The sequence below is a fragment of the Lagopus muta genome, chromosome 2 (assembly GCF_023343835.1).
Source record: "Lagopus muta isolate bLagMut1 chromosome 2, bLagMut1 primary, whole genome shotgun sequence".
Lineage (NCBI taxonomy): Eukaryota > Metazoa > Chordata > Aves > Galliformes > Phasianidae > Lagopus > Lagopus muta.
The window spans coordinates 82,142,526-82,170,061 of record NC_064434.1 but is presented as its reverse complement, the minus strand read 5'-3'; the positions used below and the strand labels follow the sequence as shown (position 1 = coordinate 82,170,061).

General features: G+C 40.1%; 1 protein-coding gene across 18 annotated transcripts in view; it reads left to right on the top strand.

Annotated features, from left to right (window-relative positions):
- Window positions 1-27,536, top strand: part of LRFN2 (leucine rich repeat and fibronectin type III domain containing 2) — a 231,247-nt gene that overhangs the window by 65,123 nt on the left and 138,588 nt on the right. For 10 of the 18 annotated variants that reach the window (XR_007375084.1, XM_048936009.1, XM_048936004.1 and 7 more), the window contains 2 exons: window positions 17,443-17,525; window positions 18,073-18,280. The gene's annotated coding sequence lies outside the window, so the exon portion shown is untranslated. The other 8 variants (XM_048936008.1, XM_048936002.1, XM_048936010.1 and 5 more) reach the window with 6 other exon arrangements.

Sequence of the window (27,536 nt, the reverse complement as noted above, 5' to 3'; positions counted from 1 at the left end):
GCTTTGATCTCTCATCCTGGGCTGCCTTCTCACTGCTAAAATGAATTGAAAGTGAAATTGTCAGGCACTTTTCTTGATGTTGTACTTGGACTGTGGTGCAATACATTGCTTGCGTCCTACCAGTATGTTTTGATGAGGTTTCTGTCTCACCATTTTCCCCTTCAATAGAAAGCCTAGTCCTACCAGACTTCTTGCAGAGTGCGGGCGTGTGTGGGGGAGGGGATAAGGGGAGGGAGGAGGGTTGGAAGGGGGTAATCCAGCACAAAAGCTCTGGGTTAAATGAGTCTAGGAGATATAACAGGTGGGGATGTCATTTTTGTGTTTGTGACTGTTACTGGCCCATGTGCAGCTTAGGCTCACTGATGGATATGCCGGCTCTGGGGGCACCTTAGTGCTCGGTGACATAGTCACCCAACCGTGGGTGCTCTGTCCTGCCGTAATGAAGTCCCACAATGAGTCCAGTGGGCATGGTATAGTAAGGATTGCAGAGCCCTGCCAGCCCCACTCACTGCAGAAATGGTGTAGAAAGAAGTAGTTCCTTCCTTGAGCTTCAACAAGAAGCTGGACTGAGGCCAATAAGGTGAAGTTCCACCAGACCAAGTGCCAGGTCCTGCACTTTGGTCATAGCAATCCCATACAATCCTACAGGCTTGGAGCAGAGCTGTTGGAAAGCTGTGCAGAGGAAAAGAATTTGGAGTATTAGTTAACAGCTGGCTGAACATGAGCCACCAGTGTGCCCAGGTGGCCAAGGAGGCCAGTGGCATCCTGGTTTGTATCAGACTGTAATTGGCACTGATGGTGCTGCATTTTGAGTACTATGTTCAGTTTTGGTCCCTCACTACAAGAAAGACACTGAGGCCTCTGGAGCTTGCCCAGAGAAGGGTGTTGAAGCTGTAAGGGGCCTGGGGCACAAGGCTTATGGGGGTGTAGCTGAAGAAACTGGAATTCTTCTGTCTGGAGAAGAGCAGACTTAGAGGAGACATTACTGCTGTCTACAATTGCCTGAAAGGAGGTTGTGGTGAGGTGGGAGTTGGCCTCTTTTCCCAGATAATAGTGAGGGGGTGAGAGGTTCATTTAAGATATTAGGAAAAATTATTTCTCAGAAGGAACAGTGAGGCATTGGAACGAGCTGCCCAGAAAGGTGGCAAGGTCACATCCCTGGAGGTGTTCAAGAATGGTGTAGATGTGGCACTGAGGAACATGGTTAGTGGGCATGGTGGGAATGGGTTGACAGTTGTACTAGATGACCTTGGATGTCTTCTCCATCTTTATGATTTTATTATTCTATGAATCCCTTACTCCTGGCTGGGATACAGTGCACTTGGCCTGGAGTTTTGGATATATTCTTAACAATTAATTTGTTGATGATAGAAAAATGGGTTATTAGTGAGTTTTCTGTGAATTTGCGTCTCAGCTGCAGCATTTCTGGACTTCAGCACCTTGCAATGCTGCACTGGCCACAAGAGGGACCCCATTCTGATGCAAAGATGCAATGTGAACTCTAGGAGAAGTATCCTAGCAAACACTCCAGAACGCACATTGGGATAAGGTATAAAGTGGTCCTGTTCCCTTCCCTTGGGGTGCAAGCCATATTCAGGTAATCAGAGCTTAAGCTGTGATTTATAAGAGTACATATTCTTTTTAAGGAAGAGGAAAGTTTGGTTGATTTTTGTGCGTATATGTTTCTTGCTCTCCCCTGAAGCTAATCTGATAGTAACAAAAACCTTTCTTTTTAGCACTCTCAGTTATTTCAACATACAGAACAGGCACTTTATCTGCTGCACAATGTTTGACAATGGAGAAATAGAGGACATTTTTCTATCAATGTAATAGAGGTATACTGGGAATGACAACAAAAATTGAATATAAGGTATAACAAAATGTATTCCCTAGATCACAGTAAACTTTGCAGGCACAGAAAATGTCATGAAAACCAGGCTTTAACTATGATGTCCTTTGCATTTTAAACATTCTCAGAAGAGGAGGGGTAACATGTTGGTTTTGTTATTGTTGTTTTGTCTTCTTACCTGAGGGAAAATGTTTCAAAATGGAAAATAATTGTAATTTGCTTTATAAAATTGGTTAGATCTATTCATGTTGGTGAATTCCATGTGAGATGTACCTTTCAAGCATGACATATGTCCATTTGCAAACAGCTAACGTGGTCACTGATTCACTAAGCCATTGAGAGTGGGCATAAGCGGGCAAATGGGATCCTGGGCTCCATCAGGAGAGGGGTGGCCAGCAGGGACAGGGAGGTGATTGTCCCTCTCTACTCGGCTCTTGTGAGGCCCCATCTGGAGTACTGTGTCCAGGTGTGGAGCCCTCAGTACAAGAAAGACATTGAGATTTTGGAAAGGGTCCAGAGGAGGGCGACTAAGATGATCAGGGGGCTGGAGCACCTCCCCTATGAGGACAGGCTGAGGGAGTTGGGCTTGTTCAGCTTGGAGAAGAGAAGGCTGCGGGGTGACCTCATAGCAGCCTATCAATACCTGAAGGGAACCTACACCCAGGAGGGGAGTAAACTCTTCAAAAGGGCTGACAACAGCAGGACTAGGGGAAATGGTTTTAAGTTGAAGGAGGGAAGATTTAGGTTGGATGTTAGGGGGAAGTTCTTTACTAGGAGAGTGGTTAGGCCCTGGAACGGGCTGCCCAGGGAGGTTGTGGATGCCCCGTCCTTGGACGTGTTTAAGGCCAGGCTGGACGGAGTCCTGGGCAACCTGATCTGAATGTGTATGTTTGGTGGCCCTGCTAGGCAGGGGGGTTGGAACTACATGATCCTTGGGGTCCCTTCCAACCCGGGTGATTCTGTGATAAGTAAGACAGTCATTGCACTGATTCTCTACGGGGAGATGAATTAGCTCTTCTTTATATTACCCTGACCTAAAACACAGATGCAGCTCTCTACTGATGGAGAAGAGCATACCTGTAAACAAAATCCACATGTATTAGCCTCCTTATAATCATCTCCACAGGCAGAGGGCTTACATTTGATCTATCCTGCCCATCCTTCCCCTCCCAAATATTTGTGCAGTTCACTTTACAAAATGAACAAGATCAGGAAGTCGCCAAGCAGTGACCAAAGTTATTTCACAGAACCTTCGCTAACGTAGTGCGTTCTTTATAGGGCTGCTGGTAGGTTTTAAGTAGATCACAGAATTGTAGGGGTTGGAAGGGACCTCCAGAGATCATCGAGTCCAACCCCCCTGCCAAAGCAGGTTCCCTACAGTAGGTCACACAGGTAATTCTATAGATGCTATCACGTTGCTTTGCACTCTTTAGAACTAGTCTCTGCATGGGGGTGCAGTTGTAGAATTGTATCAGTTCTGCAATGTCTGGTGCTTTACCATAGTTTCAGGGTATGAACATTAGCAATTTTGAGCTGTTTATATTTGAAATATGGAAATATTAGCCTGTATTTAGAAGATGGACAGAGCCTGCTTGCTCTTTGTATTTGATGAGGGCTTTCTGTGTAGACTACTTACCAGGATATCATCTAAGAGGGCTCTAAATTTTCTGCAGACATAGAGCTGAAATAAGTTCCCCTTTAGAAGACCTATAGAAGGCACAGCACATAGGCTTCAAATCTACTGGGCTTTCTAATTATTTTTCCCTGCATATCCCAGGAGCTTCTTTGTACTCTCTCTGAGTTGCCCATTCCTCCTTTCAAAGCAGGTAAATTCTTTTTTCTTTCGGAGTCTCAGCAGAAATTTCCCATTCTTCCACACCAGTCTTCCCAGATGGCTTATCTTATGGCACAGGGGAACGGCTAGCTCCTGTGCTTCTAAGAATTCCTCCTTGAGGAATGACCAGCCTTCCTGGTCTCTTTTACCCTTCAGGACAGACTCCCAAAGGACTCTCCCTACCAGTGTCCTGAATACTTCCAAGTTGGCCCTCTGGAAATTCAAGGTAGCAGTTTTGCTGGCCTCCCTCCTGACGTCACCAAGAATAAAGAACTCTATCACTTCATGGTTGCTTTGCCTGAGACAGTTTCTGATGTCCACACCTCCCACCAGTCTTTCTCTGTGAACAGCAGGTCTAATAGGGCACCTCCCTTGGTAGACTCTCTTACCAACTGCATCATAAGGTTATCTTCCAGACACTCTAGAAGCCTCCAAGACTGCTGCTTCTTCTGCACAGTATTATATTTCTCCAGAAATTATTATATTTGTAATATATTTGCTTCAGAATTGCCTCGTTTTCTTTAAGGTGTCTTTGACAATGCCTTATGAAACAATGCAAATAATGCAGTTGTTTTGTGCACGAAGAAGGTAAAGAATAGCATGGGGGAGAATTCAAAATGGTTTTTTAAAATTACGTATGTTTCATACTTTCTTTGTATAAAAATGAAACCTCTCCAATCTCTATTACAGATCTTCATTTTGACTTCAGACTCTAAAGGACACAAAAAATGTGACAGGAATTGTATGCATTCTTGGACTTGAATTAGCAATGTTGTTCCTGATCAGGAGATCAAGTTATAGTTGGAGTTAATAGCTGGAAGGGATGAGATTGAATCTCAATCATTATATGGTTATTGGCCTTTTTCAAGTATTTTCACCCCATTTTCTCAACAGTGACCCAGAACATGCTGTTTCTGCTGGTTGTCTTTGACCTCAATTTCACTTTAATTACTTCCTACCAAAGGAACTTCTCTTGTTCGTGCTCTGAAGCTGGTTAAGAAATACACATGGTTGTGGTAATTAACACAATTAGGTTGCTTCATCAGGAATAGCTGCTTGTGTTGGCAGTGGGAAGTACTGAATAGAAAACAAGGCACAGTTGCTGCAACTTTGGGGAGAATTGTAGAATAGCTTAAGTTAGAAAGGATCTTAAAGATCATCAATTTCCAACCCCTCTGCCACCCTGGGCAGGGTTGCTACCCACCAAATCAGGATACCCATTGGTCAATTTAATTTCTATGGTTTTGCTTTTAAATGTCTTCTGATTTGATCCTTTTTGAGAAAACATTAGTACATTTGGAAATGTGTATGAACCTGATAACATTAAGAAGATCAGTGAAAGTGATATTTTTAAAGGATCAGTTTTTAATATGAAACACTTTTTAGGAAAAAATAAGGCTATTTTGAGTTTTCAGTAAAATTGCATGTTCAGACCTCCTGTGCATCTATGAGTAGAGCTCTGAAGTATTTTTGCCTCTGATTGGTCTCTTCTATTGGTCTGAACATGAATAAAGCAACTCTGGGAGACAACTGGGTGTTAGGTTCATTCCCACTTGTGGCTCAGAGCTTGGTCTTGTGTAGGTTTAAAAATCTGATCAGAGGAACCTCTAATTTCACACTGGGATTTAAAAAGAGGTGAATGAGTTCAGGCTCGAATTTTAGATTAGGGTCATTTCTCTTTCAGACTGGAAACTAGAAGGAAAAAAATATCAATTCATTTTAAATAAATTGGAGGGAGATATAGAGCACAGCTGTTTCTTTTTCTGATAAGGTTCTTATATCTCTAGCTACTTTAGGTGTGTAGTTAACTCTCAGTTCCCGTACTGCATCTGTACTTTGCATGAGGGTGAGTAAAAGATTCAAAGTAAATGGTCTGGCTCCTTGGACTGCGTCTTCAGAATGCTGTCCTACTACATAACTAGCATATATTTAGCAGTATCTGTGGTTATTTGGCCAAATTATTAAAACTCACACCTCAGAGGAAAAAAAAAATCATGACAAAGCACATGGCCACCTTTACAGATGTGTTCAGTAATATCTGATATAAAATCCACTGAGAAAGATGTGCAACACATTTTTGTATGATTTGAGAGGTTCTAGCCCATGAAATACCAGTGGCTTGACAACTCAGATCAAATTTCCATGGATATTTGAATGCCTGACGATGCAGACTAGTGCTTAGTGTATTTTTTTTTATTTCACTGACCTTAGGGGATTTAGCTTCTAGATCTTACTGGCAGCAGTGACACTTAGATGCCTAATTCATCATTCTTGCATGGATGTCCCCCTTACCCAGGAATAAGACTGTTTAGTTTTCTTGTCAAATAATTTCGCCCTTGGTTTGTCTCAGCAAGACTTCAAACACAACCTTGATGCATAAGGATAAACACCTGCCCCAGCAGCTGAATTTCCAATTAGGAATAACAGTATACTCCAAAAACTGAGTGGAAGTCTTAGTTAATTGTGGTTTCATGTTCCGCAACTATGTTTTGTATCAAGTAACGTCATAGCTTTTGCAGTTTGTTCTCTGGACAGTGTTGACTTGGAGGCAGTCTGCAGTGGTCCTTGCCTATATGAGCAGACCTTGTTCCCAGCTGGGTTAGTTGCTTTCCTCTCTTCTCATTCCTTTGTGCTCTCTCAGAGCAAGCGTGTGTTTTGTCAGAAAGAATAAATGGAACGTGTTTGTATAGGTAGGTTTCTCTGAAAGTAATGCCACCTATTTATTTCTGTTGAAACTACAATAGACAGAAAGAAGACAACACTATTTGATAGAGCAAATTCTCTGCTACAAAGTGCTACTTTTCAACTTAGTCATCACTATCACCACCGTTTTTACCAGAAAAGAAAAAAAGAGCCTGCATGTCACGCTTCTAACAACCTGCACCAGCAGAGGTGACCTGTTGTTTCACAGCTGCTATGGCATTGTTGCTAGGAAAATGTTACCCAAGCAATCCATTGATCCTCTCAGATGAAAGTCAGAAGGTACCAATTCCAAAATACATGGTAGATGTGGTAGGACAGTCCAGCCAAGATTGGCAATGTGCTCCACAGTCTTCAAATTGATACAGAGTCTGGCATTATTGTGTTGCAAGAGAAAGATATCTTCTCTGACCTGACTCTGGAAATTCAAGCCTTCAGCTTAGTCAGCATCACAAGGTAGTAGTCACAGTTGACATCACCTATTGAGGGCTACATCTTGAACGTTTTCATTGATGGAGAATTCATATGTCACTCCATGAAGTGCTGTTTTGACTCCAGCTCATAGCAGTGACATCACATCTCATCATCACTAATGATATGAACAAGGAAACTGACCCGTAGCCTCATCATTTGCTCAACAGGTCCAGACACAATTGCATGTGATGTTCTTTCAGTTCCTGTGTGAGCATTCATGAGACCCACCTGGTGCAAACTTTGCAGTATTCTAATGTTTCCACTGTTGTTTCCAATGCATTGAAGCCAATATTCAATTCTGTACACAGTTCTCTGGTTGTAACCTGCTGATTTGTGTGGATGAACTGATGTTTTGTGGTGTGACAGCTGTGTATGGAAGGAATATGGCTCGTCTTTCACATAGCTTTGCTACTGCAGAAACGCACTGCCCAGCCCCTCACTGTGCTCACATCCACTGTTTGGTCCACAGAAACATTCAACAATCATCAACGAATGTCACTGGGTGCCATTTTTTCTGTATGGAGGAATCCAGTTCCATACCCTTGCTTTATATGCCCTTCCATGTCAGAAGTCATCTTGTCAGACTGCATCTCTGCTGCAATGCTGTCACAGGGCAGCAAAATGTAATGGAATATTGGTGGGAAGGTTCATCCTCTGCTGCCATAGACATCCACCTCTGACATTGTGGGCCAATATAATAAAATAGGAGGCATTACTTTCAGAGCAGCCCTCATATTTTAATGCCCTTCTCTTGAGCCTGCATATGTAAGAGAAAAACTTTTACTCATATCACAGAAATAATTTAGTGTTTGCATATCAGCCTTCCCAAAATGATTTCTCATCAGGCATTCAGAAAACTTGTGGTTTTATTACCAAAGAAAAGTTTTTGCTTTTATTATTTCTTGCGGAGGAGATTGTCCTGGATTCTATAAAATATGATCTTCCAACTAAAGAGACTGCTTTGAAACCTTTAGCATGAATGAAATTAGCAATTCAGCTTTACAGTTTTTTCTATCGTGCAGATTGTCTCTAGTTAGTTCCTGTCAGGCACAGAGGTTTTGCTGTGCTTATTTGTTCAGAGGCACCTGCCTCTGTTAATACATACTGGTGTTAATGCATTAATACAAGATGGAGGAGAAGTATCAAAAAATATTTGCTCATTTCATTGTCACTAATACAAACTTTCCCACAAAATGGTTTATTCTGCCTCATGATTGAAAGTCATTAGCCCCTATTTAAGTTGCTACCAAGAACAAATGATTGAAAAGGCAGTTGTAAATGCCTTCAGACCCTTTCCCTTTTCACTTCTCTTTTTGAGTTCCCATGTCCTCTTTTCCTACATGTATTTTCTTCTCTTACTGTGGGGTCCACTTTCTTCACTCAGTTTCTGTGTTCTTAGACACTTTTAAGCCTCAAAACCATTTGTCCACATTCACACTTTGCTTCCTCGTTTCATTGATATGGCTTTGGTCCCAGTTTTCTTTCTGTGTTCAGTTTGGCTCTAGCACTTCACTTTTTATTTAGTTTTGAATTTTTTAGTGGTCATTCTTCCAACGCAGATTCCCTTTCTTTACCCAGGAGCTTTGGGAAACTTGACAGTACTTCTGACTTCCCATTTTCCTCTATTGCAAACCACAACTTAAATTATATTCCTCATGATAGCTGCAAAGCAGCTCTACAGCATGGAAAGAGTTAACACATCAGTCCTTACCTGCTGCAGGAACTTTTCTTGCTGCAAGTTCTGATGGAAGGTAATGGAGAGCAAGTCAAAGCTGTTGCTGTTGAGATTTACACCTACGCTTCTGCCGCATGATAGCAGATGTAAGATTCTCTAATTTAGAGATGAGGGTGCATTCAAGCCCTCATCATTCTCCCTTCTTAAAGCAGGTTGTTGTCAGTTTGACAGTACCTGTTTGCAGCAGATGAACATCCTTTTGTAGCCAGTTTCTAAGCAGAAAAATCAACTTCTGTCTAGGTTAAAAAAACAAAAACAATGGTTTGAAGTGTAGTGAGAGAAACATAGTCTAAAGCAATGCTGTGAGTGAAGTACTCCTACCTAGTGGCCTAATCCAGCATCCATTCATTTATTTAATGGGCAGTCTGGGGATAACTGGAATCGGCCTCCTATGGGACCTTGGGTCAGCACACATCATGCTGCTGTGTGGGTTCTGCAGCCAAGGAGATCCTTCAGGCCAAAATGATGACCAAAGGGCAGTTCTCTACATCAGCACACATCAATGTGTCTGTCTGAAATCCCATGTAGCTTTAAAGCCTTGTAGATGTGGAAGGCTCTGCTTTGAAAGCAGTTGGTCACCTTTGGACTATTGTATATGTACATGTATATGTATATGACTATGTATATGTAGCCTCTAAAGGACCCTGTAAGTACCTGAGGCAGTTTTGTAGCTATTGCAGGCTTTGTGTGTCTGTGAATTCATATGAATACAGTGTGTAATGTCACTTTTTCTTATCAAGGTTTTTTTGCTTGACAAAATTTCATCATAATGTCCAAATTTACCTGCTCTCTCAGTATGCTCTACCTTTGTTATTTTCAGCTGCCTAATTGTTGTGAAAACAATTACTCTCTCCACAGTATCTCATTCAGCTGTACAGTAATTGTCAATACATTCTAAATACCATATTTTGTTCCCAATTACACAGACAATGATTTCCAGGTACAGCAGTAATCTGTGGAAATATTTCAAGCCTCAGTTCTGGTGACCTCACATTGAATTCTATGTACAGAAAATGAGACAGCTATCAAAAACAAAGCAAGAATTGCTCGTACCAGTTGGTAACTTATGTTTCTAGTTGCTCAGAGATTTCTGTAGCTCTTTCAGAGTCATTTACTTTTAATTTCTCAGGAGTATTTATTTGATTTGTAGTGCAGCAAATTCCTATTTGTTTTTCCTGTTTTTCCTATGCATCCATGTAACCATAAAGACTTTTTCCATCTCCTTTGTAATATAACTTCAGTAAAGACACAGCAGTTGATCAGTAGTCAAGTCCTTTTAGAAACTGTATTTTTACTTCTATACTGATCTGAAACTAAGCTTAGCATGAACAATGCCAGGTAAATGTGAAGTCTTAGAGGCAATTCATTTAATAGCAGAACAGGTTTCATTTGAGGATGACCCAATGAGCTGAAAAGAACAACAGCACAAGAAACATATTGAATTTGACGTAACTATGGATAGCTAACAGACTATCACCCTGTGAATCTAGGCTGTGCTCAAAACAGTGCAGACTGTCTTCCACGTGTTATCACTGCAAACATTACAGACTGAGGAGGCTGGGGAAGAGAAAATGTCTTGAAAAGATTTTCTAGCCTCTGTAGAGCAAACCTACTGCAAAATTCCATTCCCAAAATAAAACTTAGGGTATCGCAACACTGAGCTGTATCAGACATACTTTGCAATAGGTGCTCAATGGTTTAATACATGCAAATAGTTTTCTCCTGTATATGCTTATTACTTACAAACTCTGGCTCTAAAAGTCTACTCTAGGATCTCTGAGCAGAACTGCAGCAGAGCTATGGCATACTGAGATGCTTTGGACACCCAGACTCCCACCAAAGAACCACACTTTGAAAACCAAGAGCACAAACAACAACAAAATGGATTTCTCAAAATATTCTGTATTATGGTCATCCTTAAAATAAGAGCCTATTTTCATACCACGATTGAGATAATCAAAATATTTCAGAATGACTCTGTGCCCACAGCTACTTCTCACAGCCAAGTGGTTTTTGCTGTGTTTCTTTTTGATCACAAACTTACATATAGGTTCTTTGACTTAGGTCTTGCATTCACTGACGTTTTTAAGACTGCTGCCATTTTCTCTTTGATTTCTCTGATAAGAAATTGTGGACTTATTTCCTCCTCCTTTACCCACTTTGGAACCAAACTTTGTAAAACAGTAAAGAACTTCTTTACTGCCGGAGTGATGAAGCACTGAAACAGGCTGCCTAGAGAGGTTGTGCAGGTTCCTTCTCTGGAGATATTCAACACCTGTTGGGATGCCCACCTGTGGGACGGACTTGCTGTAGGGAACTTGCTTTTGCAAGGAGTTGGACTGAGTGATCTCCAGTGGTCCCTTCCAACCCCTGTAATTCTGTGATGCTATGAAACAGGAGCAGAGACTGAGAGAGGAATCCAAGCATTTGTTATCTTTATGGTGGTTATTGGTTCTACATCACAGAATTTCTTTTCTTTCTTTCTTGAACGCACCTACTTGGGTTATGAATGGGAGCAGGATTCTTACTGCACACATCTTCAGAGGTTGTCAAGCTCTCAGATGAGAGCCAAGAAGGAACTGTTTCTCAGTCTGACATGCGTCTGCTTTATTGGCATGATGTTTAAGAAGTATAATTAGGAGGGAGACCAGGGAGACCATCTTGACCCCAATCTGAGGCCAGGCAGACCAGGTAGAAGTCATACATCACCTTCTAGGGGCTGGAATTGTCTGTAGCTATTTCAGAATCCTTTCAGTTTCTCATTCCTTTCTGCAACAAACTTACCTGTATCCTTCAAATTCACGCTGCCTAGTCTGTTGATTTTTCTATATGGATTATTGTTTCAATTCTTTTCCACCCGAAGTAACATATTGAAGTTCTGTAGAATTTGTTTAGAAAGTAAAAATAAAGCAACAAAAACAATGCTCTTTTCCCATCGTGCTTAATCTTCGCTAGGGAAAATGCCACCTTGTGTTGTTTCTTGTGCTCTGTATGCTGCTAAACCTGTGATACAATCTGAACTCCTTTCAGAGGTCTGAGATGCTTCCTATTAAGTGCCTGGCCTCATCCTTGGCAAGCCTAATAGCTTGCAGATAATTGTGACCACAGAAGCTTTCTGAGTGCTTTGTGACTGGGGTGAATGGTTCTTTCTTCCAACAATTTACAGTGCTGATTATCGAGGTTATTGATGGATTCATTTCAATTTGCCACCTTCTTGCTATAATGTAGTAACTGTTAGCAAATGCTGACTTTATTTATGGTAACGGCTGTAGTTTTGATTCAAAACAAGGGTCTGACCAAAATATTCTTTACTCTCCAGTGTACTTCTATGCTTTTAGATACAAAATTGTAACTATTCCTCTCAATGGTTGAGACATACCATCTTGAAAGCATCAGGTTGGTGCCTGAGAACTAGGAAGGGAAATGGTGTGTAAACAGCTTAAATAAATGACCTTGTCCTAGATATGGGCTTTTGTATGCTCTGCAGTAGAGTTTATGTCTATCTCACACGATTAATGTTAAGACTGGTTTCACAACATTATCCCTGGTTAAGAAATCCTGTCTAAGGTTTACCTGTCCCCAATCTCTCATGATTCTCATCTTCTTAGAGGTCAAAAATTTTGGACAACCCTCTCTTTCTCCAATTGTTGGTTGTTTTTTTTTTTTTGGTGGTGGTGTTGTTTGAGTGGTAATTAGAAAACAAAACAAAACAAAAAATCTGTATCATTTCACAGATCTGTGGTTCAACTGATGTAAATGTAGGGTTGGACAGGGAGTTGTTGCAGCAAGTCCCCACCTGGGCAGAAAGCCAGACCTTGCTTACACTGCTTTTGTTGCCTGTCAAATTGCAACAATAAGATCACAGTGGAACAGCATCCTCTCCTAACAGGGGCCCCCTGCTGCATAACAAGCCCAGGTATCCTTTTTCAGCAGTGAAAAGGTTAGTGTCGGTTATTGTGTGTGTCAAGGGTCAAAATGTAAAATCAAGGCTCTTATCCACATTCGTCTTGTGCCATGTCTTCCTTGCACTGACTGTACGTGGAGCATCTGCTCCCCCCATGGATTTCTGTGGCAGCTGAGAGTGTTCTGTGCACAGAAAGGATGAAAACCAGAGGTTGCAAACCCACCAGGATGAGGTCCTGCTTCCTGATGGGCAGGCAGCAGAGTACGCTGCCTCCAGATGTACTCTGAAAGCTAATGCTGTACCTTCCATCAAATTACAAGAACTGTGGAAGCATTGCCAACTAAATCTCTTTATTCTGATGAACGCTGTGCTGAAGCAGATGGCCATGAAACGAGAAGTTTGTTTGTTTGTTTGTGGAGTAAATAGATTGTACCGGTCTCAAACAGCACTCTTTAGTCCCCAGTGTAATAAATCCACTTATCTGAGAGAAACTTCTGCTATTCCTCATTTTGTGTTTTCTGATCAAGAGATACCAGCTATAACTCATAATTATCACTCTAGACTTTTGGTAAAATACCAGAATCTTCTAACTAACAGAATGAGGTACAGACTTTTTTTCACAATGGCAGCAATTAAAGATGGGAATAGCTTACAAAGAGAGTGGGAAATGAATGCTTCATCACTTAAAATCTTTAAATCAAGAGGCCAGCTTTGTAAAAGATATTTTCTGTATCAGCCAATAGTATGAAGATTGATGCAGGAACCACGGAGTGGAATTCTATAAGTGAGGTTATGTGGAAGGGCAAATGAAATGGCCGTAATTATCTTTTCAGGCCTTAACCTATCAATCAAAGGGCATTAAATTTCATTCACTGAGCTGGACATGTGATTATGTGAAACAGAAGTACAAGGATTACCCTGCTTCTAAAGGGAGAACTTGGAAAAAATAATAAACCCGGGGCAAAAATATTGTACTGTCCTTCTTTTAAAGCATCTTCAAAGTTACTTTGAATCCCCTTAAGGTTGACAAGTTATCCTGGCTGTTTCAGCTGAGATGAATGCTTAAAGTGGAGTAGATTATGAATCTATAATTGAATTTTTGGCCTAAAACAGCTCTTTCCTGGCTTTTTGAAACCCTTCTTTGTGCAACTATGGTATGGACCAAGAAAAGTTGTGGAATTGTTGATGTATTTTTAAGAAGTTCATCATCTTATTTCCTGTATGATTTTGGTCTATGCTTTTACAACAGTGTGTTGCAAGACAGAAAGCTTCTGTGCTGTCTTGATCCCACCGTTAGTCTCAACTGACGTTTGCTTTCTGTTGGATCTCAGGGTCTAGAAATTTGAGAAGAGGATTTCCCCATTGTAAGATGCAGGAAACAGAAAGAAGACACATTCAGTTTATCTGTTGGCTGGAGCTGCTTTTAAAAGCAGAAAGATGTGTGGGTGGAGGATGTGAGAAGGATATTTTGTACTGGCATGTGTGTGTGTAAACAGCCATTCAGTGATCTGCAAGGAGCAGAACTGAACAATATGCAAGAAATATACAATTTCTCCCCAAATTTCCAATGTTTTAAAGCTGGTAGGTTCAGCTCCTAACAACAGTTTTCGTTAGCAGAGCCACAGACCAAATGTTTTTTAATCTGTCCTTCAATCATTGTAATTGATTGGCAGCCATTGATTAAACAGTCATGTGGACTGGTGCTGACTACTTCAGTTTAGGAGAAGGTGGCAGGAAGTGGCAATTTCTGGTGTCTATAATATACATGCTGCATTGCATTGTCGTTCATGGGGCCAAAGGCTTTAAAATATAGTGTCTGCTAGGCTCAGGAGAATTAAGTCTGTAGTAGATGAAGTTGTCATTATGATTGCAAAAACATCTCACTTTCTCTACTATCCTAATTTAAATGTTTATTGGGTTTGGGTACCATGTTTGGCACTGCATGTCCAGTGAGATTTTGCCCTCAGGAGATCTTTGTAAAGCCCTTTCTTTTGACTGGTTTCTAGTCCATATATGAACTTGCATATAAATTTGTTTTTAAGGCTGTATAATTCCATATAAAATTTACCCTTTTGGGGCTCAGAAATGTAGCAGTTTTAAAGGTTCAGTGAGCGAGGAGTTAGTCATCCGTAGTCACGATCTCCCTTATATTTTCTAGATCTAAGACAGGAACAGGGCATTGAACCTTGACAGTTCTTTCCAGAAGTGTATTGTAGGCCAGTAAGATGATCAGCGTGTAGATAAAGTAAGATTTTTTCCTGCAGCTCTTTGTATGGTGAGGATGTTGCCCTGGAGGTGGAAATAAAGAAGAAGTTGCTAAAGCAGCTGTGTTGGCTGACTGTGAACTAAGGAAGGATTAGAGAGAAGAGAGACCTGAGTGAAAGAGAGGTATGGAAGTGGTCTATCCCTTCTCTGGAGAATGGTTGTGAAAAAGAGAGGTAGAATTCACTGAGAAGTTCCTTACTAAAAAGAAAAGAAATATTAATCTGGGACAGTTAGTGAAGAAAAGAACCTACAGGGTGAACCCCAGAGAACTCTAACTTAAGACTGAAGGACATCAAGGAAAGCTAAAGAATGTACATTGGAACTCACTACACCAAGCCTCATGAAAGTCTCTTCTGGGAGACTTTTTGCCAGAGTTATGTCATATTTGTATTTTCCATTTGGAATCAATGCTGACAAAGTTAAGCTTCTTGGAAGATTTTTGGAGAGCATTGATGGAATTCATTGATTTCTGCTATTGCAAGCAATACTTTGCTTTCAAATTAGATGCAGAAACACTAGTCCCAGAGTCTATTATTAATTCCTGATGTAATTAAGAAATGTCTTCTCTGTCTGAGTTGTACTGACATTTATTTTATAAGGCACTGACATGACTGGAGCTTTGATTTGATTTTCTAGCCAAAATGCCTCACCTAGAGATTCCCAGGAGCTATGAATACAGTTAGCTTCCCCAACTCACATTTTAATAATCTACCAAATGATGTGGTTTTTTTTAGTATTTTTTCCTATCAAGTTCAAAAACTATCAGTTTCTCAAGTCTTTCGAACAGGTCATCTTTTTAGTACCCAAAAAGTTTACCTACTACTTTAACCCTTTAGTCTTCTTTCTGGGAGGAACCATTCAGCACTGTTCCTTATAAAATCAAGAAAAATGGGATATGCTTCTAAATAGGCAGATGGTTGCTTTGTCCATAGTCCTTCCTCCTCTGTTTTACAATGATGTAGCTCCCTTACATGTGACATCTGTGGCATTCATTTGAAGGTAGAAGTCACTGGAGGATGCAGCAGGCAGAGAGCAAGGGTGCAACACTGGTTACAGAAAGGACTATGAATTTTGTAGCATATAGAATCTTTTTCATGAACCCCTCCAAAAAAGTGTGTTTTTTATGCAGTCTTTCTCAAAAATATCTTCAAAGTTTTCAGTACAGCTTGCTTTGGCTTTCTAGAAGCCAGATTTGATACCTATTTGTTGGTTGAGTGACCTGATTTTCCCAGCTGCACTGGATGTTTTCTTAAAATATATCTAATGTTTCCCCAAGGACTAACGAGTAGAGAGTAACCAGAAGAGTAACCAGGCTAAACTGGTATGCTACAGAGACAAATTTCTCACTCTCCAAACTGAAATGCTACAGCTTATTCTGGACTAATGTCCTTTTCTCATGTGAAGTGTTTACAAAACAGATTTTACTTTTTAGATCAAGGGTGTCCAAAGAAGGGTACACTTTATGCTAACCGTTAAGGACCTCAGAATCAGGCCTTACGTGTTTAAGCTGGATGTGCAGAGGCAGACTGTCCTCTTCTCATGCTGCAGTGCATTAACTAATCTTTAAAGAAGGATTAGGGAAAAGCTTGTCCATGGACAGGTTAGCTGTGGCTGTACCTGGCTGCGCAAGTTTGTCCAGGATTTTTGGAGGTGTGTGATACAATCAGTGTCTGGAGGCAAGATAGTGGAGTAGATGGACCGTAGGTGTAAGCCAGGGTTACAACTGACAGGTAAATTTCCTGCAGAATTATACATCTTTCTTGGGTTCTAATTTTTTTTTTTCCACAGGCAATATGAATTGGTCTGTTTATTGGTGTACTTATACTAGCATGTGGTAGCATGAATAATTTTTTCCTTGCCCTTGTTTAGTGAAGGCTGATCTTTCTGGTCTCTCTAGGAGCCACTTCAGCCAGGAGAAGCAGAAAAAAATATACATGTATGCCTGGCGGCTCAGAGGGAGGAACTGACAGTAGATGTGAAGGGCTAATCAAACCTCCTGAGAACTTTTATCTTAATTTTGGTTTTATTTAGAACTTCCAGTATCATTCAGTACAAAAGGAGAACTATTTCTCACCACCAGCGTAAGAATTATTAATATTTAACACAGAGAACATTTGTACATGTTTTTCTCTGTCATCTGAGTTAATAAAATAAAACAAGAGAGAATTCTCCCAGTACTAAATAGCATGAATGGAGCTGACAGGGTTACTCTATTTGTTTACCTCTCCCTGTATAGGCACAGCTATATATTTCCTGTGTAACATCTCTGGGCATGGGCACCACCTGAGAGTTCTTTGCAGCTGCAGCTCGTGCATTTTGCAGTAAAATTGCTCTCCCCTTTTCCCCCAGCTTCCCCTGCCCCCTGAGAACTGACACGCTTTCCACTGGCAAATGTTGAGTGTAGTTCCTGAGGATTTAGCGTGTCAGGCTGTGTCTACACAGCTTAGGTTTCTATTATTACGCAATGGCTTAGGAGGCAGTGCTTTGCCACATAATTACAGAGCCGATCTGTATTAGGACCAGGAGTTTGGATGCCTTTTTCCCTACCAACTATTTGCTTCCTACCCACTCAAGCCTCCTCCCTGATACTCTTACTTGTTTAATAGCTTCTTTTTATATGCTTCTTCCTCCTGGCTTCTGATTTTCTTCCCTTTCCTATGCTGCATATTATTTTCTTTCAGAAGTGAGGGGACTGACAGAGTTGTGCCTGCCTGGATTCCTATGCAGCACAAAACACTTGCCATATGTTGCATCGTGAGAAGAGGTAAGAAGAAATTCCTGAAGCTGACTGCTAGTTCTCTCGTGGATTGTTGTTTTTTTTTTTTCTTCCCTCCTCTCTCGTCTGTGTGTGTGTGTGTGTGTGATGTGTGTGCACATATTGCTTGTCTTACAAGCCGTGCAGGCTCTGCCATCTAGAGCACTTTGTGAGATCACTCCAGTTTGCCGGTTTTCCTTTTTCTGTCTCTGCGTGAGCGTGTATCTCCCTGTCTCTCTTCTCCCCCTCGCCATACGAGTCAACCCCCCTCCCCAGTATGCACGCACATACTCAGAAGCTGGGCTTGCTAGTGTGAACTTGAAGACTTGCGGTATCAAAATGCATGTGTTACCTTGGGATGCATTAGGATCAGGATGCTTGAAGAGCCGGCAGGCTGCTTAGTCCTCCAGGACTGGGTTTTTTAAATCAAGCAAGAAAAGAACAAGTTATTCACTTCTTTTTTTTTTTTTTTCCTCTTTCTTTCCTTTTTCTTTTTTTTTTTTTTTTCTTTTTCTCTTTTTTTTTTTTTCCTTTGCTTTGGATACCACTGAACAAGGAGTCTCAGGGATTCACACACTTGGACTTTACTGAATCAGGCTGCATCTGCCAAACAGTCTACTCTGCGTTTTGGCTAGCTGGAGATCAACCAGGATTTTTCTGATTAAATCTTCTGGAAAAAAGAAGAATGCATGGCATAGAAAAAAGGTCTAAGTGCCTGTCTGAGACTATTCTACCGAACCAGGGATAAATGTTGCTTCTCAAAGGTAAGTGCTATTTTTCTTCTTATATGGTATATAAACTATATAGCTATAATACAAGATATATGCAGATGCATACAGATAACTTCTTTATATAATTGCCTCTTTGATGGCAAAAAAAATATATTGCCGTTCATTTTCAAAGCATTAGAGAAATGTATAACTTTCTGTTAATGCCAGTCTTGATAAGAATGTTCCTGCAGAGATATGAATCTCTGTTCAGCTTCTGCTTCTCTCTTGTTGTGATAAGGCAGTTCAAAAAGAATATATATATATATTTTTTTTAAATGCCAAAGGGTATATTTTTATGATGTTGTGGAAAAAGTGATGGAAAGACCTTTGGAAGAAAGGATAGTAGTTTGTTTTCTAATACAGAAAAAACTGAGAAATAGAGTAAAGCTGCAAAAGTTATTTCAGCTTTTTGGTGGAATTTAGTAAATCCTGTGAAGCTAAGGAAGAACTTTGCAGGACAGGTCAGCTCTGCTGTATATAAAAACGTACAGTAGAAGAGTGAGGACCTTGGCAAATGTCATGTGAAGAGATGGAAGCCACAGAGAAAGATAGAGAAAAGAAAGGAAGGGAGAGAGGGGTGTGGAGGGACAGCAGGTAGCCAGTTCCGTGCTCAGTGTCACAGAGGTCAGTGTTCTTGGTAAGGCAATGCCAGTGATGATGGGCATCTGAAATTGGCAAGGTGAACATGCCAGGGATAGGGAGGTATACAAACAGGTATATGCTATGTCATGTCTGTCTGACGTCATCAGACATATATTCTCTCTGCAAGATTAGCTGCACTGAGAATTTGGGTTGGGGGGAGCCTCTTTATGGCAGTGCAGGACAAGAAGTAGCAAAATTGAAACTGAATCTCTCCCTAACTTGCATGGACACATTCGGACCTTTGTATTACAAGGCAAGTGTGTGACTGAATAAAACAACGAAGAAACTAAAGGGGAGAGCAGACACCAGTGGTTCAGTCAACAAGTCCTGATATGATGGATTGGTAAACTGGAAATGTAAAGTGGGTAGTTGTGGTAAGGTATTCGAAGAAGGGTTCTTACACAAAGTAACTCCTTCCTACCCAAAGGAGATAATACTGCTTTAAAGCAAGATATTAGTTATTTTGCCAGAACTTATCTAGTCTTCTTTAAACATTGTTATTTTATTTATTTATTTTTAGGGCAGCATCACAGAGATATTTAAAATGGGCTTTATTTTTCCTACTCATCTTCGGAAATAATAGAATAGAATAACTCTTCTGATGAGAAGAGACAGGCTTTGAAAGGCAAACAATATGAACCACTTAAATTTAATAAAGTCACAATTGATTAAATTGACACCTCTTAATTTTATTATGGAGTGCTCGTTAGATAAATCCAGCAGATACTGTGCAACTGGTATTTTCTGTTTATCAGGAAGGAGGAAATACTGCAGGTTATCAGTATTCTCTTGAACCTTGTTGTGTACAGAAGATATGTTTAAGCAAATTTGAGCCTGTGGTGAAAGGGAAGAGAGACCGGTAATTATTTTTGCTCTTGCTGTGTTTCAGTCTGTTTAGGGTTCCACTGTTTACAGCTTGCCCTGGGTTGGTGGTTAGTTTGCATTGCCTACAAATCGCCACTTGAGCACAACAGAGTGCTTTCTATGTTCATCATTGCCTTGTCGCAGCAAAGCAAAGCTCCAGACCTCTATTAAATTGCTACTAATTTTCAGGGAAGGATGAGATGCAATCAAATGTAGACAACAATGTGAGGAGACAGGGAGAACTCATTATATTCAACTGAACCTTTATTTTGTCAATGAATCTCAGCAAAAATCTCTACCTTCTCTCTTTCTCTCTAAGTCTTAGAAGCAGTAGCTGTCCCGCTCCACTCCCCAGCACAGCTCTCTTGTCTTTTGGGCAGCTGTACCTGGCATCACACAGGGTTTGGATCTGCTGGGCACACTCAAGCCCTGGATGTATTGTGCAGAACAGGAAACGTGGCCCTTTTCCAGAGCCACCATTTGCTGCTATCCTCTCTCCCCCACAACATTAGTGCTTCTTGTTTAGATTTACATTTGGAACGTGATTTTTCCCAAAGGGCAGCCCAAACAGCTCATGTAGCCCTGCCCTGCAGACTCTACTCTGCCTGCTGCACTGCTGGAATCCCAGCTGATGGCTTTCTGGCAGTGCCTGTCAAAGAGCCGCCACTCTCTTTCCAGCCATTGGGCCACTGACTGAAACTTGCAATGTAATGGTGTTAGATCGTTCTGATGGCTTATTTTGTTTTGTTTATTTTCTGTGGGAAAACAAAACATAAAACACAGAGGACCAGTTCAAATTTATCAAATTTTAACCAGATGTAGACAAAGGTGGGAATGCACTTCAGGTGTCTTAGATTGAATTTAACTCACTGGTGAGGGGCTGCAGCTTGACACCTCTCAAAGCTACATTTGTTTTCCACCTACACAGAGGGAGGGAGGAAATGGTGACAATGCCTGCTAACCCCCCTACCCCAGCACACAGAGAAATATCTCCTTGCTTATTGTTAATGCAGTGCAACCTTGGCATACAGGCTTGACCATCTGTAGGAGCAAAAGGATAGTTTGTTCTGACTTTATACTCAGTCCTCTTCCTGGCTTGAACACTCAGCCTTGCTTGTTTTGGGTTCACAGTGGTGTGTTGTCATGTGGTTATTTTTATGGAGACAGTCACTGTCCTCTTGGTGCTGGACTGAAAGGCAGTGGCACTGTTTGTAAAGGCATAAAGAAGCCATCCATAATTCATAATTCCTTCAAGCCTGTCCCGATTGCTGTGTTATCTGTTCCCCAACACCAAATCAGCCATTACTGTCTCCCTTATGTCTCTCATTTACCCCAGCCACATAGTCTCTTGATTGTTGTGACTAAAAATCACTGCTCTGGGATTTACTCTATCAGTGTCCAGGTATGAACATGATGAATGACTTCCAGCCATCAACTGAAACTTGTGACAAAAGGTAGGGTAGCACCTGGGTGTAATGCACTCTTGCAACACTTAGCAAGTGCGAGTTGCCACTCTGTTACCCAGCCCTTCTCCACTCAGGATGCACAGGAGAGGCTGTACTTCTGCTTCTAGGAAGTGAAATTACCATCTATATGGGAAGCTGCCAAAACTCTACTTGAAATTTACAGATGTAAATTGAAAGGCCCACAGTAATAAAGTATGGACAACAGGGGAAAAGGTATGTCATTTTCTGCTCCTGTAGGAGCAGCAGTTGTCTCCATACTCCAGAATATTTGTGACAGTGCTTCAGATTTTTCTTTCCTCCTGTCATTTGTTCTGTCCTATCCATGATTCTGGTCTCTGATACCCTCATCCTGATGCAGAATCATTTGTGAGAAATCCTGGATGCCAACTTCAGAATATGAAATGAGCAACAGCAATTTAAATGCTCAGTCAGAAAACATCTTTTAATTAAAAATGCTGATTTGAAAGCAAGCACTGTTAGAGTCTGGTCATATGTAGAATTCCTGTTGACCTAGATAAAAGACAGAACTGAACAGGAATTTTTTAGTGAAAATGTGCTTGTTTTTCTCATTAAAAATATAGATTTATCAGAATGAAATGTTTGGGAAACAATCAGGTTTATGAATTTCCTGATTGGAGGGGGAAAAAACAAACAAACAAAAAACTAGGGAGAAAACTGCCAGAACACACCATCCTACATTTTTTTTGGAAGAGGAATTTGATTATTTCTTTTCAGTTTCTGCATTTTGTATCAAAACTGAAAAAAAAATTCACATAAACTTTGATCTTAAGAGGGGCTTTGCTCAAATCCCGTTTTTCTAAATTCCAGGTAAATCTGTCAGTTGCACTAAAAGTTCCTAACGTATTAGAAGACTTGCATACTTTTCATCTCAGTTTGGGCTAGGCCAATTGTCAGCACTTGCATTCATATTTATGGGATCAGACACATTTGCCTGCCAAGCCTTACCTGGAAATCAGTTTACTTGATCAAGTGGGATTGTGCCAGGAGCATCATGTCAACATATGCTATGGGTTACCAAGGGCTCAGACTCTCTGCTCTTGAAATCAATCTTCTAGACACACAAGATTATCTGCTGAGAGGTTATGCTAGCTAAGTAAGAGTAGACATGAAAGGGTGGCTGCACCTATAGTAGGAGAAGTACAATAGGAGCATTTAGGATGCTTCTGCTAATCATTCCTCAGGGCGGAACTGGTCCTTAATCCTCAGGCAGATGTTCTGCTATCAACATGGCGTGATGGGAAGAGGTGAGATAAGGAGAGGGTCCTGTAATAGCAGTGAATCCAAGGCCATGGATTCCGGTTGGTCAAAAGGTGAGAGGCAGAGCTGGTGCATCCCAGTGCACACTAACATAGGTGCTGAGCTGCACAGAAAGCTGGATTAAGGATAAAATAAACAGAAAGTACGAGATGGTTGTAAGCACCTTGTCTATTTTAATAGTGCTGAAATCCCTGGAAACGTGTGTGGCACTGGTGCAGAGAGTTATCAGTGTGACTTTTTTTTTTACCTGAAGCCAGATGAGATAGGTTATGACTAAACAAAGTCTTCATGTGCAGGTCTGAGACAAACTGCCACAAAGTCCAGTTAAGACTGTAGAGGCTGAATAGACTTTGCTCCAAAAAAAATAGACATTGGAAGACTTCAGTATGGTCAAGCCACATGCACAGTGGAAATCAGACACATGATGTTGGAGGTAATACATATACTGGAAAGGAAATTAAAAAAAAAAAAAAATTCCTCTCACACTTTCAGAGCTGCATTTTGCTCAATCTCCAGAGTAAGGAAGCTCAGAATGGCATAAGGTGCAAATTGTCTCTAGCCATTCTCTAGTCATGTCTAAGCTTGTCAGAAAAGCTTTGGTCTGTGTGTCAGTCAGAATGAGTAATCCTTCTTTTGTTGCTGTCTGAAGATAGAAATTAAGAATGAGAAAGGAGAAGAGGATGTCTTAAACTTGTCTCTTCCTCTGTTGTGCTGGCAGGACAAGTGGGTTGTGATATCAGTGAAAGGGCAGCACCTGTACATGCAATCGAAAGGAAAAACTGACTATACCAGAATTTATATTGGATCCTACTGTTAACAGACTTAAAAAATGTATCTGCCCTTTCAGTACAGAATGAAAACAATGAGCAGTCAAATGGCAAAAGGAAAAGTCAAGAGGAAAAAAAAGCCTGTCATGCCTTGCTCAGCAGTCTGCATCTGGTTTGAAAGCAGCCAACAGCAAATGTCTCCTCAGTGATAAAAATCAAAACCTTCCCAATCATTTCTGTATTCATTTGATCTCCTTCCTTTTGTGAATATTCCTTTGACTAGCTAAATACATGCAATATTCAGAAAGAACTGCATGGTTTGTATGCCTAACAACTTTGCTGAGCCAAAAAATGAAAATGGACAAATAGTATTGATAGAATGTAAGCTATTTGGACTGACACCATTTTGTGGTTTCCTAAACTGATGGTTGGCAATTTGTGAGAGTTATCTCCAGTGCAAATGAATGTTATTACTATTACTGGCAGATATTTACTGCATATTGGATTTTAAATAAGGGTGCGACTTTGATTCTTTGCTCTCCAAATTATTGACTGCACTTTCTCCCTGTAGTGAAGTCGGATAACTTAACGCCTCTGGAAATGTTCAGTAGAAATATATGCTTGAGTTCCAGAAACTCTCATGAAGGAGAGGCTCATGGGTTTTTACAGGCTATCTGTAATCAAAATATCTTTCAGATATCTCTGAAAAATCTCAAACACAGTGAAGTGTACAAATATTTTTTTTAATCCCATTTTGCATGACTGAGGAGAAGACCAAGCCATAAGCACTTGACTTCACACGCTTTACAAGAGCAGAGTGAACTTTTCTTGTCACCACAACCACACCTTTTCTTCACAGCTCCCCAAATGAATTTTGACAGTGATATCTTCTTGGGTTGAAGGAAAAGGTTATTGAGGAATTTCCTGATTATGTACTGACTAGGAGTCACATAGAGGGTGTTTCACTTGTCTGTGGTCTGCTGGTACCTCAGCCTGCTACTTCTCTGGCCAGTGGAAAGAAAGGAAGTTTCAGGTATCCCATTAAAAGACATTCTCTTGCAGATCTAGGTGTAGGTGAAAACAATTTCGTGTGAATTGGGCAGAACTGACTTTACTCTCAAAAGGTCAGAGCAGAGGGTAAAGAGCAGACCGATGGATATTCAAGAATGGAAATGCACTCTGGGCAAAGGGGGTCACAGTAAAGAAAGCCCAGAGAAGTGTTGGAAGGTTGAAGGGGAAGAGAGAAAGAAGTAGCAGTGAAACAGCCAAGATGTCTCTGTCACTTTAGATATTTGTATGACCCTTTTCAGTGCAGAGTTAGAGTGCCTGATTAAGGTAAAGAAGGGCTTATGACATGTCTCTTTAGTCATACTGTTCATGAGTAGCTGATCCCTTCTTGAGCCACTGTGGGGTGCTTTATTTGTCACATCTAACCTGTTTTACTCTTTTGATGAACATGGAAAATGTATTCAAGCTCTTTGTGCATTTGCTTCCATTTTCTCCATCTTCCTTTCATCTCCTTGAATCAGTGAGGAAATGGGAATGCTTTTCTTCTTTCGTATTTTTTTCCCATTGCATCAAACACAGAGTTTCTTCTCAGTGAGCTGATGAGTCACTCGTTAATAATTATAAACCTTTCCCTCAACTCTTCATAAAACCTAGCAACAAGCTTCCAAATGACAATGTGAGACCCTCTAAAACATGATGGCCCCATCTTCATATGATATCTTTTCCACAGTGCAAATGATTCTATGGCTGGGACTTGTCTCTGTTGGACATCACCTGACTACAGTTAAGGCCCATTGTAATGTTTTGTTTTCTTCTTTCATATTGTTTTCACCTGCTTAATTTCATGAGTAGCATAACAGAGGTCTGTGACACACCCATAGATTTGTGGCTCAGAAAACTTTCATGTTTATTTAGATTGTATCATGAAAAGGAAGAAATCTTTTCCCCTTCAAAAAAGCTGAAGTAGGATATGATAAATTTCTGTGCATTAGTCATTTCTACTCTACATCAGTGTCCTACCACAGAAAAAAAAAATCAAAGTTACTCAAAATCCTGTCTCAGCTATAGGATTTACATTTAAAAAATAAATAATGCCCTCAGGTCAAGAAAGAGCTACTGCAGTTCTCAGAATGGCTAATTGATCTGGTCTCTCATTTGACACATCCTGCTACTCTCATGATGCTGTAGTAATGTTAAATCATAGATGGCTCAATCAGTGACCTAACAGAAACCAAGCCCTACTTGAGGTAGATGTAAGGGCTATCATAGATGGCCCTTACAGCATCATCCTAAACACTGAAAAAAAGCCCTGATTGTTAGAACTTACTTGGGCTTTGCTGTCTCTATAACTTCCAGAGATTTGTTACTCTTTTTACTTTAGTCTAATTGTATTTATTTTAAGGAATTACCTTCAACTTTTCACTTGATGGAGTATGTTAAAATTGTGATGAGCTTTGTACACATGTTAAGCATGCAGTTTTCCCATGAGAGTCCTTCCAATTATAGAAATCGTTTTTAAGAAGTTGGATAAAAGCCTCCTAAGTTTAGTATGTGATGTAGCTAAACATGCATGCACTCACAATCATTCTCTTTTTCCCTTACATTGACAAGTACATAAAGAACAAAAATGAATGCTGCAGCCAGCTGTTGTACTTAAATGTGTCTTGTCTTGTTGGCTTAGACAAAAGGAGAATTGCATCCTGAGTCTTCAGATCTCCAGCAAGTCAGTTCTGTCTTCATAAACTTGTTTCTGCAGTCAAGGTATTTCAAGATGGTAATCTGTTCTGTGCTCATGATCAAAGCTAATTATGCCATCTTTGCAATGTCTTTAGTTACAGGTGGCAAAGACATTTAGGAACAAAAGAACAGATCTGAACCTTTGTTTCCTTTCCATCCATTCCTGACTGAATTTTTAAAGCTTTTCTGACATTTAAACAAAGCATCTGAGAGCTATTTGGGAAGAATTAATATGAGATCTTAGATTGTCATTCTCAGAATAACTTCCAAATTTCTTCAAAACAATCTCTCCTGTAGCAATAAATGCACTTTATACCATATGTTAGGATCTTTGTAATGTTATTTTTATTTTCGTTCTTTTTTTTTCTTTGTATAGTTTGATTGTTCTTTTGACTTTGTTTGCTTTTCTCTTTCTATAGTTGTATAAGGATGAAGATATAACTGTTTACCTTGCCAATATATAGCTCCTTTGTGACACTTTTGTAATAGAATAACAGATATTGCTGAATCCTTATGGGGCATAAGTTGATATAATTATACTAATCTCAGGTGAGGAAAAGATATATCAGCTTGCCTGTAGGAATTTGAAGACTGATACCCAGGAGGAAGATGGCTGCTTGTACTTCTGTTGACATATGCTGAGCTTTGGATGACATTAAGTGATATTTGTCACTTGAATTCTAGTAACTCCCATTAATGTTACTGACATTTGTGCAATTAATAAGATTTCAGAATGTTCATTGATTTTATGGAGATTTGTACAATCAGTAAAATTTCAAAATGTTCATGTTTTTAAGTATTTTAATCATTCACAGAAAGATGTGGCAACTATATCACATGTGGTTTGGATGACCAACAATCTGAACACAATATGAACAATGATTAAGAAAACCATGAGTATTAATAAGCTGAAAAATAAAATTTCCAAATATACATGAAATGACTAAAGTAATGGTAATTAAAAAAAATCAAATCACAACAAATATTTTTGAACAGTATTTTTCTAACCATCACTAAAATTAAAAAAGAACATACTTTGTTATAAAAGTGCATTTTAATACTGATATCCAGTTAATCCCAAAGAAATACAGTACCAATCCCCGTGTCATGTATACGTATAAATAGATCTTCATTTATTTTAAGACAAAGCCAGACAAAATGAGCATACGCTTATAATGAATGCTTTGGCTTTAGAGTCAAAGTAGGCTCACAAGAAAAAGCTCATGAAGACTTGGTAGAACTTCCCAAAACATGGGATTGCAAAGAAAAAACATAGGACAGCCATAAGGATTACAGTTTGCTTCAGTTTAGGAACATTTCCTCTTTTTTTTATATAAGAAATCGATTGGAATGCAAATGGCAATCTCCAGTGAAATGCTCAAAATCATTATATATGTGTCTATAAACGTATGCCGTATCTGTGTGTGCATATGGCTAGATGTATTATTATCTGTAAGCATAAACTGCTTTTCACTTCTGCTTTTGGAG